Source organism: Choloepus didactylus, chromosome 2, assembly GCF_015220235.1.
Source record: "Choloepus didactylus isolate mChoDid1 chromosome 2, mChoDid1.pri, whole genome shotgun sequence".
NCBI classification, from domain to species: Eukaryota; Metazoa; Chordata; class Mammalia; order Pilosa; family Megalonychidae; genus Choloepus; species Choloepus didactylus.
Window position 1 is genome coordinate 48,658,217 of NC_051308.1, and position 15,944 is coordinate 48,674,160.

At 39.2% G+C, this 15,944-nt stretch overlaps 1 long non-coding RNA gene across 2 annotated transcripts; it reads left to right on the top strand.

The window, feature by feature from the left end:
• Positions 1–1,032: 1,032 nt before the first annotated feature.
• LOC119515605 lies at positions 1,033–12,719 on the top strand. Of its 2 annotated transcripts, none has more exons than XR_005213104.1 (4): positions 1,033–1,262; positions 1,531–1,694; positions 2,565–2,829; positions 10,874–12,719. It is a non-coding gene; the product is annotated as an uncharacterized LOC119515605 (long non-coding RNA). The 2 variants fall into 2 exon arrangements; XR_005213097.1 differs by having other exon boundaries at positions 1,034–1,262; positions 10,871–12,719.
• Positions 12,720–15,944: the final 3,225 nt, after the last annotated feature.

The window sequence follows — 15,944 nt, forward strand, 5'->3', positions numbered from 1 at the left end:
GCCATAGTGAATGGAAATAGAAAATATTCTTTCACATTGCGTAAGGTGAATTTTCTTTCCTTCACCTTATAACATCCTGTGAACCAATGAAGAACTGAAGTTAAAAAAGATAAAGTTGAGGGTCCAAAGCAAACACAGTCAGGAACATTTTCAAAGCAGGCAGAACAGATGGCATTCTGGCATAAATACGTTAGTTGACTGGGGACATGTAAAAACTGTCTCCCCCTTCTTCGTTTACAAATATGATTACAGGACATAAGGTTTTATACTTTTTTTTTTAGCTGAACTTTGGGCAGGCCATTTGAGAATGTACAGGTGGGGATGTCATTGGGCTGTTTTCTCTAGTCTCCAAAGGGTGGTCCAGACTTTGAAACAACATGGCTACAGTACTCCAGGAGGGAAGAGGTCGGTCTAGGGGTACCTATGGCCACTATTTTTTGAGCACTTACTCAAGGCCAACCACTTGATTAAGTATTTTTCCCTCCTTGACTAAATTTCAGTCTCTGTGTAGACCACCATTCCCACTGGATTTCTTTGGGGGTGGGAGAGTGGGGGGGAAGGAGGGATGGATGGGGAATAGAATTGTCATTAAGTTCCAGGTGTTTCCCAGAAAGAAAAATTGTGGCGCTTAAAATCAATTGATTTTAAACTCTAGACCTTAATACTCTGGAAAGGTTCTGAAGAAAAGCCATGAGGGCAACTGGATTTCATTAGGAAAGAGAAGAGATTCAGTCTTCAAGGAGATGGCTCCCAGTTTGGGCAGTGGCGGGCCTGTCAAGAGAGCCCCAACAACGAAAAGCGGTTTTGGCTGAAAAGAGGTCTCTCAATTTGGACCAAAGCACCCCTCCTGTGGTGTAAGGGTTCGAGCTCATCCCTAGACCTTCCCGAGCGGTCCTTTCCTCGGTCCAGAGCTCGGCGTAGTCCCGGCCTAGCAGCCAGGCAGCCCCGAGGGCCTTGACCCTTGACCAGCTGGGTTTGGAGCGAGGCGGCAGCGGTGGCCGCCGCGTCTTCCTTAGAGGGCGCTCTGGGGGCGGCTCCGCCGCAGTCTCTGCTCCCGCCGCTTCCTCCCCGCCGCCCCTCCCTGCCAGCCTGGGCGAACGCGGCCAGGCCCTGGGGACCAAGTCTCCGCGCTGCCGAAGACGGGGCGCGAGTCGCGCCGCAGCCGAAGCGGGGCTGGGCCCCGCCGCCGCCTTTCTGCTGGCCATGCATTCTTCTAGCTGCTCCGGCTCCTGCAGCCCGGGCCGGGGCCCGGCCAGCCCGAGGTAACCCCCGGCTCGGCGGGCGCAGGCCCCGGGGCGGCTGCGGAACCCGGCCCGGGGAGGCGCTGGGGGGCGGGGAAGGGGTGTCGTCGTCGCGCGGCCCAGGGAGGAGGTGGCGGCGGCGGAGGTAGCTTGAGGGGCGAGGCGGAGGGGACAAGGGCGCGGTAGGCCTGGGGGAGGAGGCGGGGGCGCGGGGCATCCGCTCGCCTCCCCGGGACCCGCCCCGGTGACAGGTCCGGCCTCTGAGTCCCCGCCGTCCCTCTGTCCGTAGGCAGCCGCGAGGGGAGTAGGGCGCCCGCGCGCGGGCTCGTGCAGCGACTCGCGCCTCCTCGGCCGCCGCCGCGTCCATGACCGCGACCCCTTGGCCGGGGACACCCGCCGCCGCCGCGCAGTACCGCGTCCCGGGCTGCCGGCTCACCGTCCACGCCCGCCGAGGTGAGCCCCGCGCGCGGGCCCTGCCCGCCGCCCCGACCCCTTCCGCGTCCGAGTAAACCGCCGCGAGCTCCACCCGCCCCTTTAGCGCTGTTATGTCCTCTTCCCAGCTTCTTTCATCACCGTTGGCTTCCCTGTTCTCTGGTCGGAGATTGTATTCGCTTCATCCCTGGCGCTTGCCTTCTCCCTCCTTTTGGCTTTTGCTCCCTTCCCCCTTCTGCTGTCCTTTCTCTTTTTCGTCGTATTACTCCCACTTTCTTCCTCTCACCTTTATGTTCTCTCTTTTCCAGCCCCCTCTCCTGTTTTCCTTAAAAAAGGGAAACAAAGCCCCATTTGCTGTAAATGAAAATTTGTAGCGTAACTGTTTTTGCTAAGGCGAGAACCTTTTTAAGGCATGAATCAATGTGCAGGAATGATAATGGTGAGGATAGTGAGGTTCTCAGTATCTGGGAATCTGATCGAGAGGTCCATATTTCAGTCTTTTCACGCTTGTCGTCAGTTTGGAAATACTGAGGGTGCCTGAAGCATGTGGGTTTATTTTTCTTCCTTAAAATCCAAATAGACGACTGCAGTGAGACGCGGGTATGGGGAGGGCCAACGAGCGGTTAGTGTGAATTGTATTACCATTTGCTAAATATATTATGACATACCCTGTGTCTCTGTGAACAGCTCCCTTGACCTTGTACGGCTCCTCCTTCCTCGCTCTCTGTCCCCCTCTGGAATTTCCCAGAGAGATCACTGAGGTACTACACCGGGAAAGCTTAGACCCTCGCCTTTTCTTTATTTTTATGCTGGAGGCAATTTCTTTGCTGGTGACTCTTTTGATGTGTTTAATCCATTTTTCTTTTTAAATAAATTTTCCTTTCACACCAGAAAGCCTGGACGGACTCCAATGTGAGAATGGCTGTGACTTTGGAAGAAGCTCCCTGGCTGGGCTGGATCTTGGTGAAAGCCTTGATGAGGTTTGCCTTCATGGTTGCCAACAACCTGGTGGCTCTTCCATCCTACATCTGCTATGTAATCATACTTCAGCCTCTTCGAGTCCTGGACAGTAAGCGGTTCTGGTACATTGAAGGAATCATGTATAAATGGCTTTTAGGAATGGTGGCTTCTTGGGGATGGTATGCTGGATATACAGGTAAGAATGAGCACTTTTGCCTAATGTATAATGTTATACTTAACTCAGGGCTGTGGTTAAATAGATATTACACTTTGGATTGCAGATGCCTTTATATTTTAATTATTGAAAAAATTAAGAGAAAATTCTGTTAGGAAGCATGATATTTAAAGAAGTATAGTTTTGTAATTGTATATTGCTCAATTCCTTAAATAATGCTCTTAATGTGATTGAGATTCATTTATTAAAATTGTTGTACAAAAGGTTTCTTAAAGAAATAGGAGTTTTAATATAGGACTTGAGGGCTTATAAAAATGAAAGTTAAGATATTTAGCTCATAAACATTAGAAATTTAGAAAAATGAGCCATATTGTGCTAACATGGTTTAATAAGTTTTTCATTTAATGTGGCATTATACTGTGTTAACAACAGCATAAGCCAAGCAAAAATGGTCTTCTTTTCTGTTACGTATGTTTCGTTTACTGTAATCTATATTTTATCTCATATGTCTGTCTTAGAATATTAAATATGGAAAGTTGAGTTTTACGTTAAACTAATTTATCTTTAGAGTGTCTTTAAGTATATTTTTATTTCTGCTTTTAAATTGGGTTTTGGAAAACAGGAGTAACACTGTTTTGAAGCAGACTTTTGTAGAACTAAATGAGAAGTTGTGTTTTTATTTTCTGATTATAAACTTTATGGGCTTTCAGAACTTGTACCTTTACTGTGAAAGTTCTGTATTGTATATTATATTTACTTGACTTTTTTTCTTTTTCCTAAGAATTTGGACAATGAAAAAGGCAATGAGGTTCCTAGCACTTGTCTTAGATGTGGAGAGTTTTATAATAGAGTTTTTTTAACAGGTAGGCTCCTTAGGGATCATGCTGCAGATGCACAGTCAATAGGGTCTGTAGTTCATAGCTTGGAAGAGTGAGGAGGATACTCTCTTGAATAGCACAGCAGTTCCGCATTTTAAATTCTCTGTCTCCCTCTTTCCTGCCCAGGCTGCATCTGCAGATGTTATCCGTACACATGAGAAAAGGACTGACAGCACACAGCTCTTTTGGGGTCTGACAGACTCTTGCTGTGTTTGAGTGCTCTCAGTTGCCCTGCTGAAGCCTTTTCTCCTTCTGGCAATGCCATTTATTATTCTGCAAGAGCCAAAGCTCCTGGGATAGTGTATGCTTTGCTTCCTTGTCACGCGTCTGCTTGAAATCCCAATTCTCTTTGGATATTGTAGGTGAGCTTTTAGTCCTTCGTTAGGACATGGTGGTAGCAGTAGCAGTGGTAGAGATAAGATGAAATTCTGGTCTATGGTGCTGGATTCTTACCTGAATGGCACTATTGTCTTAGAATTGCTTTGCTGGGTATAGTTTGATTTTCACCAAATATCTTGTTATGCGGTACTAGTGTCTTTATTCTGGTATAGTACGCTTGGCTTTGCTTGTTTTAAATGAACTCATAGTATTTTTGGATTCTGCTTCTACAAGTCCAGTTTACTTAAACACAATGAAATTACTGAGATGTTTGTCCTTGTAGATGTGATACATTTATGTACAGATTTTAGCATGATGGGAAGTTGAATTAATTTGGCATTGATCTTGAAATTATAAGAAGTGCGGTGGTTCTGCTTGAAGTTCAGGTTAGTTGTGCTATGTCCACAGCATGGCTGCAATGTATTCTTAAGCATTTTCTTGGGATATTTCTTCCTTGCTGACTATGGAATTGTGTAGTTTCTTTTGCCACCTGCTTGGAATATGGTCTTGGCGTGTTCTGCATGTTTTAGTTTCTTTGAAGCATCTGCTCTTCTTCAGGCTACTGCATTTTGCCAGTTTAATGGGTTTGTTTCATTTAAATATAGAATACTTTAGTGTGTATGTTTTTTTTTTATCTTCATTTTATTGAGATATATTCACATACCACGCAGTCATACAAAACAAATCGTACATTCGCTTGTTCACAGTACCATTACATAGTTGTACATTCATCACCTAAATCAATCCCTGACAACTTCATTAGCACACACACAAAAATAACAAGAATAATAACTAAAGTGAAAAAGAGCAATTGAAGTAAAAAAGAACACTGGGTACCTTTGTCTGTTTGTTTCCTTCTCCTATTTTTCTACTCATCCATCCATAAACTAGACAAAGTGGAGTGTGGTCCTTATGGCTTTCCCAATCCCATTGTCACCCCTCATAAGCTACATTTTTATGCAATTGTCTTCGAGATTCATGGGTTCTGGGTTGTAGTTTGATAGTTTCAGGTATCTACCACCAGCTACCCCAATTCTTTAGAACCTAAAAAGGGTTGTCTAAAGTGTGCGTAAGAGTGCCCACCAGAGTGACCTCTCGGCTCCTTTTGGAATCTCTCCGCCACTGAAGCTTATTTCATTTCCTTTCACATCCCCCTTTTGGTCAAGAAGATGTTCTCCGTCCCACGATGCAGGTCTACATTCCTCTCCGGGAGTCATATTCCACATTGCCAGGGAGATTCACTCCCCTGGGTGTCTGATCCCACGTAGGGGGGAGGGCAGTGATTTCACCTTTCAAGTTGGCTTAGCTAGAGAGAGAGGGCCACATCTGAGCAACAAAGAGGCATTCGGGAGGGGCTCTTAGGCACAGTTATAGGGAGGCCTAGCCTCTCCTTTGCAGCAACCGTCTTCCCAAGGGTAAAACCTATGGTAGAGGGCTCAACCCATCAAACTAGTGTGTATGTTTTAAGTGGTTTTCCTATAGGTACCATACTTGATTTTAGTGGATCTGGTCATGAGTTGAGCATTACAGAACACAAAGAAGCCAAACAAATGTAGGAACGAGTTACGTTGAAAGCTGCAACTGGCTTGAAAAGCAAACATAAATAGGGGTCCATGAGCACATGTAACAATCTAGGGGTGGGTTATGTTACTTTTCTATGGATTATGTGTTTCATTTCTTCCATTGGTGTTAAGAGGACAGTGGGCCTCCTAAGCTGTTTTTTTTTCCCCCTCCCCTTTCCTTTTTCCTAAGTTTCACAGATGGAAAATTGAATGTTGCCTAAGGAATTCTCTGTAGGCCTAGTAGGGTCCTGTTTTAGAATAAAAATTGCCAAAACGTTGTTGAAAAACAACTTCTAAGGAAGCCTAATTACCCTGAGATATTAATTAAGGAGATGATAATGAAATGTTGGTTCAAAATGTCAGTTTTCAAATTGTGACATTCAGTGTAACACAAGTCAATTTCTCAGCTTTGGTGCTCAGGATTTATGTTGATTATCTGAGCTACACTACCCCATATGGTAGTCACTACTTAAATATAAATTAATTAAAATGAAATAAAATTTAAAATTCAGTTCCTTAGTCACACCAACCATTTCCACATGGCTATATGTGGCTAGTGGTGACTATATTGGACAACACCAACATACAGAACATTTATATCATCACAGAAAGTTCTATATTGGACAGAGCTGATAAATACTAAGTATGACTTTCTCCCTTTTCTTAGGAAAGATGCAGTTTATAAAAAGAACATCTTTCCTGTTCCACACAGATTTTTTTTTTAAGACACAATTTGTTAAAGTTTTATAAAACTGTCTCTTAATTTGAGGCAGATTTCACAAATGCGAGTCGTTTAATGGATTAAGAATATTCATGTAAACCAAATATGAACATCCTTCTTGGATGAGGAATGGTGAGGCTAGTGAGCCCACCAGCTTAGATGAAAATTCTTGTACTTGGTTTACATTCTCAGAGTTGACGTTACTGTCTGTGGACAGAAGATGAAACAGGATTTTTTGGTCTTTCTTCGTGTTTCTGACTTTACATCTCATCAGGGGAGCACATTTCTTGAAAGAACTCTGATGGCAACGGGGTTTGTTCATCCCTAGATTGCTACTGGGTAGTGATGATTGTTGTTATCACATTTCCAGCCAAATATTTCATGGTGAGGAAAAGCTGTATACCGCCTTTGACCCAGTATTTCAAAGGCAAACAAGAAGAGGTATTGGTTTAAATAATGACCCCCTTCTGCCTGCTTTATTCAGATCTGGGATAAAACAGTTTTTCCCCCCAATTTAGAGGATGATTGGCAAAATTTAGAGAGGGATTTTTTTTTAATGTGTTTATTTTGATTTTCATTCCCTTATTTTGATAAATTCATTGTTCCCCATCCAAACACACTTAAAGTCTCTGTATATAAAATAGTTTTAAAATATTCATTATAAGTGAAAACTCCAGAATTTCTATATAGGATAAGCATCTTATGGGACACGGTCTGGCTGGAGTACAAGGGGAGTTGCCACCAAGCTTTTTTTTGCTTAGCAAATGCTGTTTTCCTTAGATTGGGATGGCTTTAGGGAAAGCTGATGGAGATTAGGTTTAGCTCCTGCCCCTCCCCCACCACCAAGTAATAGCTGCCACAGCTGTATGTCAGTTTTTGTGGGTTATTTGATAGTTTGATAGTGTGAGGGTTTTGTTTCTGTTTTTGTTTTTGTTTTGGTGTGAAACAAATTCAGTGTGTGAGAAAAATTAATTATTAGGAATTATATATGACCTTGAAATTCAAGGGAAGGTTTTAAAAATGTATTTTCTAGAACAATTGTTTTTCAACCTTTAAGTCATAAATCAATTTACCATGTCAATATGAACATTTTTTTGAAGTGAAATAGAATAGCGTTAAATATAAAAGATCAGAAACGTGTATCTATATAGTGGACAGTGCTAAGAATGTATTTTTTACTACGAGCTCTGCCAACAATATTTGAAAGGCATTGTTCTAGTGGAAAGAGCACTGTAGTTTAGGGGGACTCTGGGAGTCGATTGTCTCGAGCTTTCATGTTTCTACTCGCTGATGAGGAGGAGATCCTTACCTGCTGGGTGCTCACCAGGCTTGGAGCTCTTTAAAGATACAGATGTGGTCTTTATGACCCAGGAGCCCAGCTCCTTGCCTGACATGCTCAGTGTTTCTTGAATGATCCCCCTTTCTTTCCTGGTCCCAGCTGAGGAGACTTAGCTGCCTACTTTCCTGTAAGGTCTCAAAGCAAGATTATTGCAATCCACAAAATACAAACCCTGAAACAAATCATGTTTTTCATGTGTATGTATACATGTATTTCCTACAACACCATATTTATTAATTTAACACACCTATTAATGTGTGAGAACAGGTGCCCTGGAGGCGCTGAAGTGCACGACAATCACTGACTTTAAGGTGCTCACAGCAGTCTTGGTGGGGAGATGAGTACACCAACAGTGAATATATGCTAGTGTGATGCTATACTAGAGCTGTACCAAGGGATTAAAGAGGAGGGGCTCCTGATCTAGCATCAGTGGTGGTTGTGGCAGGGAATAGGAAATTTAGGGAAGGAGGGGCTTCAAACTCCTTTTTCTTTGCCTTTTAGGCAAATATTTCTCTGTGGATTGCTTATCTAGCTCTCATCAGTAATTATAGTAGATTTAAAAGACTTAAATAATATGTCAGTTTGAAATTTGTGTCTTTGTGGTGATTATTAATTATTAGCTAAAATTTATTGAAATATAAACCAAACAGTGTTGTAAGTGCTTCACCTATTTAATCTTCACAACAGTCTTATCAGGTTGGTACAATTATTATTCCTTTGCCCTTTTTTTTGATGTTGAAACTGGAGCACAGAAATTTCAGTTCCCTTAAGTATTAACTGGATGTTGCCACAAGTTTATTTTTGTTTTAAAGAGCCAATCTTGATCTTTTATGTAGTATTTCTAGAGTGTTTCTTAATTTTTACTACCCATATGTCTTTTATTTCTGAGGCATGAATTCTCTTTCTGAAGCTGCAACTCTTGTACACTTGAAATCAATATCATAGTTTGGATGTCTGCAAGAGGGCAAAAAAAAATTGTTGCTTCAATGGAAATACTTGTAGTATACTGTAAATTTCATAAAATCCCACTTCCTTAAGTCTCCACCCTATGGAAAACAACAACTCAACTGGAATTTTAGTTTTTGAGTGCTTGACAGTAAATTGTCATCAGACTGAGGAGTTTTACTGCATGATGTTAGGTTGACAACTGATATCGATATAAGTCTAGAAGGGGAGTTTTCAGTACAGTGTTTTGATTTTTTTTTTTTTGGCTTTTATAAAGGGGGTTTATTTGGTTACACAGTTATAGTCTTAAGGCCATAAAGTGTCCAAGGTAACGCATCAGCAATTGGGTACCTTCAGTGGAGGATGGCCAATGGTGTCCAGAAAACCTCTGTTAGCTGGGAAGGCACGTGGCTGGTGTCTGCTCCAGAGTTCTGGTTTCAAAATGGCTTTCTCCCAGAATGTTCCTCTCTAGGCTGCAGTTCCTCAAAAATGTCACTCTCAGTTGCTCTTGGGGCATTTTTCCTCTCTTAGCTTCTCCAAAGTAAAAGTCTGCTTCCAACGGCCATCTTCAAACTGTCTCTCATCTGTAGCTCCTCTCTTCCTAGCTCCTGTGTGTTCTTTCAAGTGTCCCTCTTGGCTGTAGGTCCTCTTCAAAATGTCACTCTCAGCTGCACTGAGTTCATTCTGTTTTGTCAGCTCATTTATATGGCTCCAGTGATTTAATTTAGACCCATCCTGAATGGGTGGGATAACACCTCCGGGGAAATTATCCGATCAGAGTCATCACCCACGGTTGGGTGGGGCGCATCTCCACAGAAACACTCAAAGAATTACAGTCTAATCAAAGTGTTTTGATTTTTATATGGAAAATATACCATTAAATGTAGATATTACTAACTGCTTTAAACTCAGTCATCTGGAGGTAGTACAAATTTGGTATCCGATCTTACTCAAAGAAGTTTATAATAATTTATTTTAGTTATTTTTAAAAATCTAAAAAAATTCATGCATGCACACATACCCACATACAGTATTACATAAGCATGTGAGGCAGTGTGTGTAGTATTTTGTAGTGGTTAAAATCTCAAGATCTGGAATCAGAAAGACCTGGGTAAAAGAAATCCTGCTTTCTTTTTGTTTACATTTCCCTGGTATATCTTTGCCCATCCTTTTGTATTCAGATTTTTTTAATTTGATCTAGATGCATCTCTAGTATATAGCATGGGGTTAGATTTTGCATTATGAGTCAATTTGAAAGTCTTCTAATATGAGTTGAATGCATTTACGTTTATCGATATGTCAGATTGTCTTGACTGTCATTGATTTTATGTTTTCTGAATATATATGCAGATATTTAAGTCGTTCACTATGTAGTCTGTTATTCTTTGCTTTTGGTTGTTTTTTGATATTTAGGAAGATTTGTGTATTTGTCTTAACTAGTTACTTTATATAATATTTTTAGTTTCCTATTGACAGTAACTATTAGTTCCCGTCTATGAATGATGGCAAAATTCTTTTGAAACCCTTCCTCTCTTACCATTTTACCATTTTCTGATATCATCTCTTTGTCAATGCTGTGCCAGTTACCTTTTTATTCTTTGTGATTTAATGATTAGGAATTTCCTCAAATATTTGCAGCATGTGTGTGGATGGGGACAGGATATATTTCAAGATTGTATGTATTTATGTGTTGCTACAAATCTCCTTCTGCAAACTAGACTGGGTCTAGAAGGCCTCTTGCTGCCAATTCTAGATTTCCCACTTAAGTACATGTAATTTTTACCATTCCTGTCTGATATCTACCATTTCTGGACCCTCCTCATTACATGCTATACCTTCTGTTTTTACACCCCATCTACATCTACAACATAGATTCTGTCTGACGTCAGCCTTGTTTGATCTTAGCACTGCTCTCATGTATTCTGGAGTTTTTAGATATTTCCCCCCACCTAGGCTTGCCGAAAAGGGGGTTTTGTGGTTTTTTCCCCTTTTATCTTATTGTACACACATATTTTCCAGGAAGAGTCCTGCTTACAACTCTTACCATGTTCCTACCAGAAAGTACAACACAAGATTTTTATTCAACCATGTAATTATAATTCAGATAGCTCTATAGCCATTTTACTGTCCTCTAGTTGATTGTTATAAAATGAAGACCAAATTTACCATCTAATAAACTTTCTTTGGGGTCTTTCCAGAAGCAAGAAGGAGCCTACAAAATGTATTTTTTTCCTTTCAGTAGTATCCAGACTATTTTGATTCTTGGATTACTTACCAGTGCAGGAAGTTAAGACATCCATTATATTTCCACTTGGCTCGAGTTAAGAAGACATCACCAAAGTGAATGGAAGAATTGTTACCTATGGCACATCAGTGAGGAATATGATTGAAGTGTGACATTAATACTACTTTTCTCGAATTTTGGTCTGTGGGGCACCTTGAAAACTTTTAAGGATCACCAGTGTTCCCCAAACTTTGCTAAATATTATTAAAACCAATTTCTGTGTTTACCATTCCTGATCTAAAAATCAATGTTTACTGAGTATTTGCCTATGTTTCAAGAGTTTTCAGTTTGCAAACTAGTGGCCATATTCAGTAGCTGATGTGTTTTAACTTGGCCTTAGCAGTATTTTTAAAGTTTTTTTAATTAATTGCCAACATTTCAAAATTAGAGAGATTTCATAAAACATGATAAAAATCAAGATGTCCGGCTACTCTTGAGAAATTAGAAATCTGGCAACGCTGAGTCTTTATTCCTGCTCGACGGCAATTTGCTGGAGCTGAGTACTGACGACCCCTTATAGATGGGGTCTGTGCTCTCCATCCACTCCTTTCTTGTCTTACTTTGGGCTGCTTTGCTTATTTATATTATCTACCTGGACCCTATAGGCCCCTGGATGATGTGTTAATTTAAGAAATTCAAATTGCAATTACTAGTCTGTTTCTGTTAGGCATGTAATAGTTTTACATTTATACACATTAGGAATGTTTATAAACTAATGAATTCTACCATTAGACTAAAAGATGGTTAGTGACCTGAACTGCTGATTTCATGAAGCAGAGGCATGTGGTAGGAACTGAAAAATGAAGTGCCATTAGCAAGTGAGAACTGTGGTCACAAGGTTTTTCCAAGTTTCATGTGTACCGTATTACTAACCAGGTGAAATGTTTCCTGCTGTGTGTGTACTCATTGGTTACTGAATGTCCCAATTCTACTTATGAATATAATTATGTAGTGTCTAGATTATTAAGATGAGTTGCTTCTCTTTGATATTTCAAATTTTAAAATATGAAAAATAAAACAAGCCTAGTTGATTTCTGTTTATTATTTTAAATTATAGTACAATTAAGTATATTTGTATTTTTATTGAGATATAATTCACATACCATAAAATTCACCCTTTTAAAGTATACAATTCAATATTTTTTAGTGTGTTTACAAGATTGTACCATTATCACCACTATCTAATCTAGAAAATTTTTATTACCCCAAAAAGAAAACCCTGAACCCATTAGCAGTCACTCCCTACTCCCCTCTTCCTAACCCCCAAACCACTAATGTGCATTCTGTCTCTATAGATTTGCCTATAATGGACATTTCATATAAATGGAATCATATAGTATGTGACCTTTTGTATCTGGCTTTTACTCAGTAACGAGTGTTCAGGGTTCACCCATGTTGTAGTATGTATCAGTACTCCATTTCTTTTTATGCCAAGTAATATTCCATTTATGGGTAAACCACATTTTGTTTATCTATTGATGAATAGATACCAATATCCATTGATAATTATTGATCAACAAATAAACTCATCAATTTCTATTCATAAACAAATATTGATGGACAAATATTAATGGACTTTTTGGCTATCATGAATAATGCTGCTATGAGATTCATGTACAAGTTTTTGTGTGAACATATGTTTTCAGTTCACTTGGGTATATATATATATATACCTAGGAACGGAATTTCTGGATCATCTTGCAGCTCTATGTTTAACTTTTTGAGGAACAACTAAAACTATTTTGCATAGCTGCTGCATCATTTTACATTTCTACCAGTATGAGGGTTCCAGTTTATCCACATCCTTGCCAATACTTATTTTCTATTTTTTTTAAATTTTTATGCAATTTTATTGAGCTATATTCACATAACATACAATCATTCAAAGTGTGCAAGTAGTTGTTCACAGTATCGTCATATAATTGTGCATTCATCACCACAATCTTTGAACATTTTCATTACTCCAAAAAATAAAATAAAAATTAAAATAAAAAAGAACATTCAAAACATTCCATTCCCCTCCTCCCCCTCATTGTTCATTTACTTTTTTAAATACAGTTTTAAGATATATTCACACACCCTACAGTCATCCACAGTGTACAGTTATTCATAGCACCATCATACATTTGTGTGTTCATCATCAGAATCAATTTTTGAACCTTTTCCTTACTCCAAAATAAAAATAAAAGCAAAAAAAAAAACTCCTAAATCTTTCTATCCCCTCCATCCCACCCTATTCTTCATCCAATTTTTGTCCCCATTTTTCCATTCATCTGTCCATGCACTGGATAAAGGGAGTGCGAGCCACAAGGTTTTCACAATCACACAGTCACACTGTGCAAGCTACGTAGTTATATAATCATCTTCAAGAATCAAGGTCACTGGGTTGCAGTTTAACAGCTTCAGGTATTTCTCTCTAGCCATTTCAATACACTAAAAATGAAAAGGTGATATCTATATAGTGCATAAGAATACCCTCTAGAGTTACCTCTCAACTCCGTTTGAAATCTCTCAGCCACTGGAACCTTATTTTGCTTCATCTCTCCTCTCCATTTTGGTCAAGAAGATCCTCTCAATCCCACAGTGCTGGGTCCAGGCTCATCCCCAGGAGTCGTTTCCCATGTTGCCAGGGGAGTTTACACCCCTGGGTTTCATGTCCCATGTAGAGGGGAGGATAGTGAGTTCACCTGCCAAGTGGGCTTAGAGAGAGAGGCCACATCTATTTTCCATTTTTAAAAATTATAGTTATCCTAGTGGGTATGAAGTGGTATCTCATTGTGGATTTGGTTTGCATTTCCCTGATGATTAATGATGTTGAGCATCTTTTCATGTGCTTTCTTGGCCATTTGTGTATCTTTTTTAGAGAGATGTCTGTTCAGATACTTTGCACATTTTTTAATTGGGTTGTTTGTCTTTTTATTGTTGAGTTGTTAGGATCTGGTATCCAACGAATATATAAAGAGCATTATCTATTTCCTTTGGTTGCTTGTACTTTTACTGTTATATCTAAGATCGTGATTTACCCCCTATGTTTTCTTTTAAGAGTTCTATGGTTTAGATCTTACATTTAAGTCTTTGGTACATTTTGAGTTAATTTTTTTTATATGGTCTGACATAGGGGTCCAAATTCATTCTTTGCAGGTGGATAGCCACTTGTCCCAGTATCAATTGTTGAAAGACTATTTTTTCCCCATTGGCACCCTACTGAAAATCAATTGACCATAGATTTATGGGTTTATTTCTGGGTTCTCAATTCTGTTCCATTATATGTCTTTCCTTATGCCAGTACCACACTGTCTTGATTACTGTAGTTTTGTATTAAATTTTGAGTGTTAAGTATATTTTGTTGTATTTTAATCCTTTAAAAATTCATGATCGTCTTTGCTATGTATTATGACTTTGATAATGAGACTCGTTCACTAATGAAAAATCTTGATTTCAAGCCATTTTGGATATAAAAGTATTTACTGAGTTACAACAGTGTTTCAAGGGTTAATATGTATAACTGGGTTAAATGTCTCCTTTCTTCATGTCGAAGAAATGCTTACTAGTTATGTATTTTATTAGAAGTTGTCCTATAAATATTGTTTTAGACATAATGATATTTCCTGTTTATTCTCCCAAGAAAACAGGGCAGTTGTAGAAGCATCTTGTTGGGTGATTGATCAAATGCTTATTGAGTACCTGCTGCCAGTTAGCAAAGCTATTGATTTGTGAAACACTGTGCTAGATAGTGTGATTTAGAGTAATACCTGCTGAAATGATTTTTGGAATAGTGTTTGTTCTGATAGACAATTTGGGGAATGATTCATTTTGGTATGAACTGTTTACAAAATGCACCTGTAAAACATTTTCTGGAAAATGGAGATCACTGTACACATTTTCCCTGTAGTGATGGTTCTGTTTTTTAAAGTTAATTGAGGTCCCTGCAGAGAATATAACTGGAGGCTGAATTTATTTTGTTGAATAAATAAAAAAAATCAATGGATAAGGAACAATGGTGTTATTTGGAATAAGAGTCCCAGGCTGTTTTTTGTGGATAGGATAGAATTGTATTTTGTATGTGAGAGCCTCAATTGAGCAGGTCATTTTGAAGCTTAAACGATTGTGTTAAGTTGTTTTAAGCCTCATTACAGATATTGTATTTATGCAGATACTATATTTTCAACCAATAATAGATATTGCTAAGTAATTGTGATATTGGAGATAGCATAATGTATTGAAAACAAAACAAAACACAACATTAACTTGAGCTAGTCTGAGTTTGGATCCTGTCACCACCACTTGCTAGTTGTATAACTTTCGGCTAGTTGCTTAACTTCTCTGGTCTCAGTTTCATCATCTGTAAAAATAGAGGCTATAATATTTATCTTCTTGTGAAGTTTAAAGGGAATGGCATGGTGGGTGGCTGATAACATTATTGTTATTATTAATGTTATTATAAATGTTATATTAACAACTGTATTAATCATTTTGGGGAAAGGCATGTATGACTGAATAAGAGCTAATTTATGGCATAGTTTTGGAAATATCTGCTTTTATGTATTTGAGCATATTCAAGCTTGGCAAATAGTATACCTCAGTAGAGTTCTTGCTTTAATCAGTAGGTAAAAGTTATTTAATCATAGTCTAAGTAAAATATTAACTAAGCAAATTGTATCTTTATAAGTTCTGAAATGCTTCAAAGCAACTTAGGTTTAAGTGTCCTCTAATTAGTAATTCAGTCATTTATTCAAATAAAGCATATTTACATTGTGTGCCTACTCTGTACCAGGCATTGTGCTGATGGCTGGGGGGTGCAGGGCCAACAAAACAATATAGCTCCTGTTCTTATGGAGTTTTTTGTTTTAATGTGGGAGACAGATGTTAAACAAGAGTCAAATAAATGTGTAATTACAGTTGTGAAATGTGCTGTGAAGAACTATGGATAGGGGCTATAAAAGTATGTGTTAGAAACAGGAAGATCATTGAAGGGCAAGGAGGATGAGAGATGGGGGTGGGGGTGGGGCATTGACCAACTTAGTTTAGA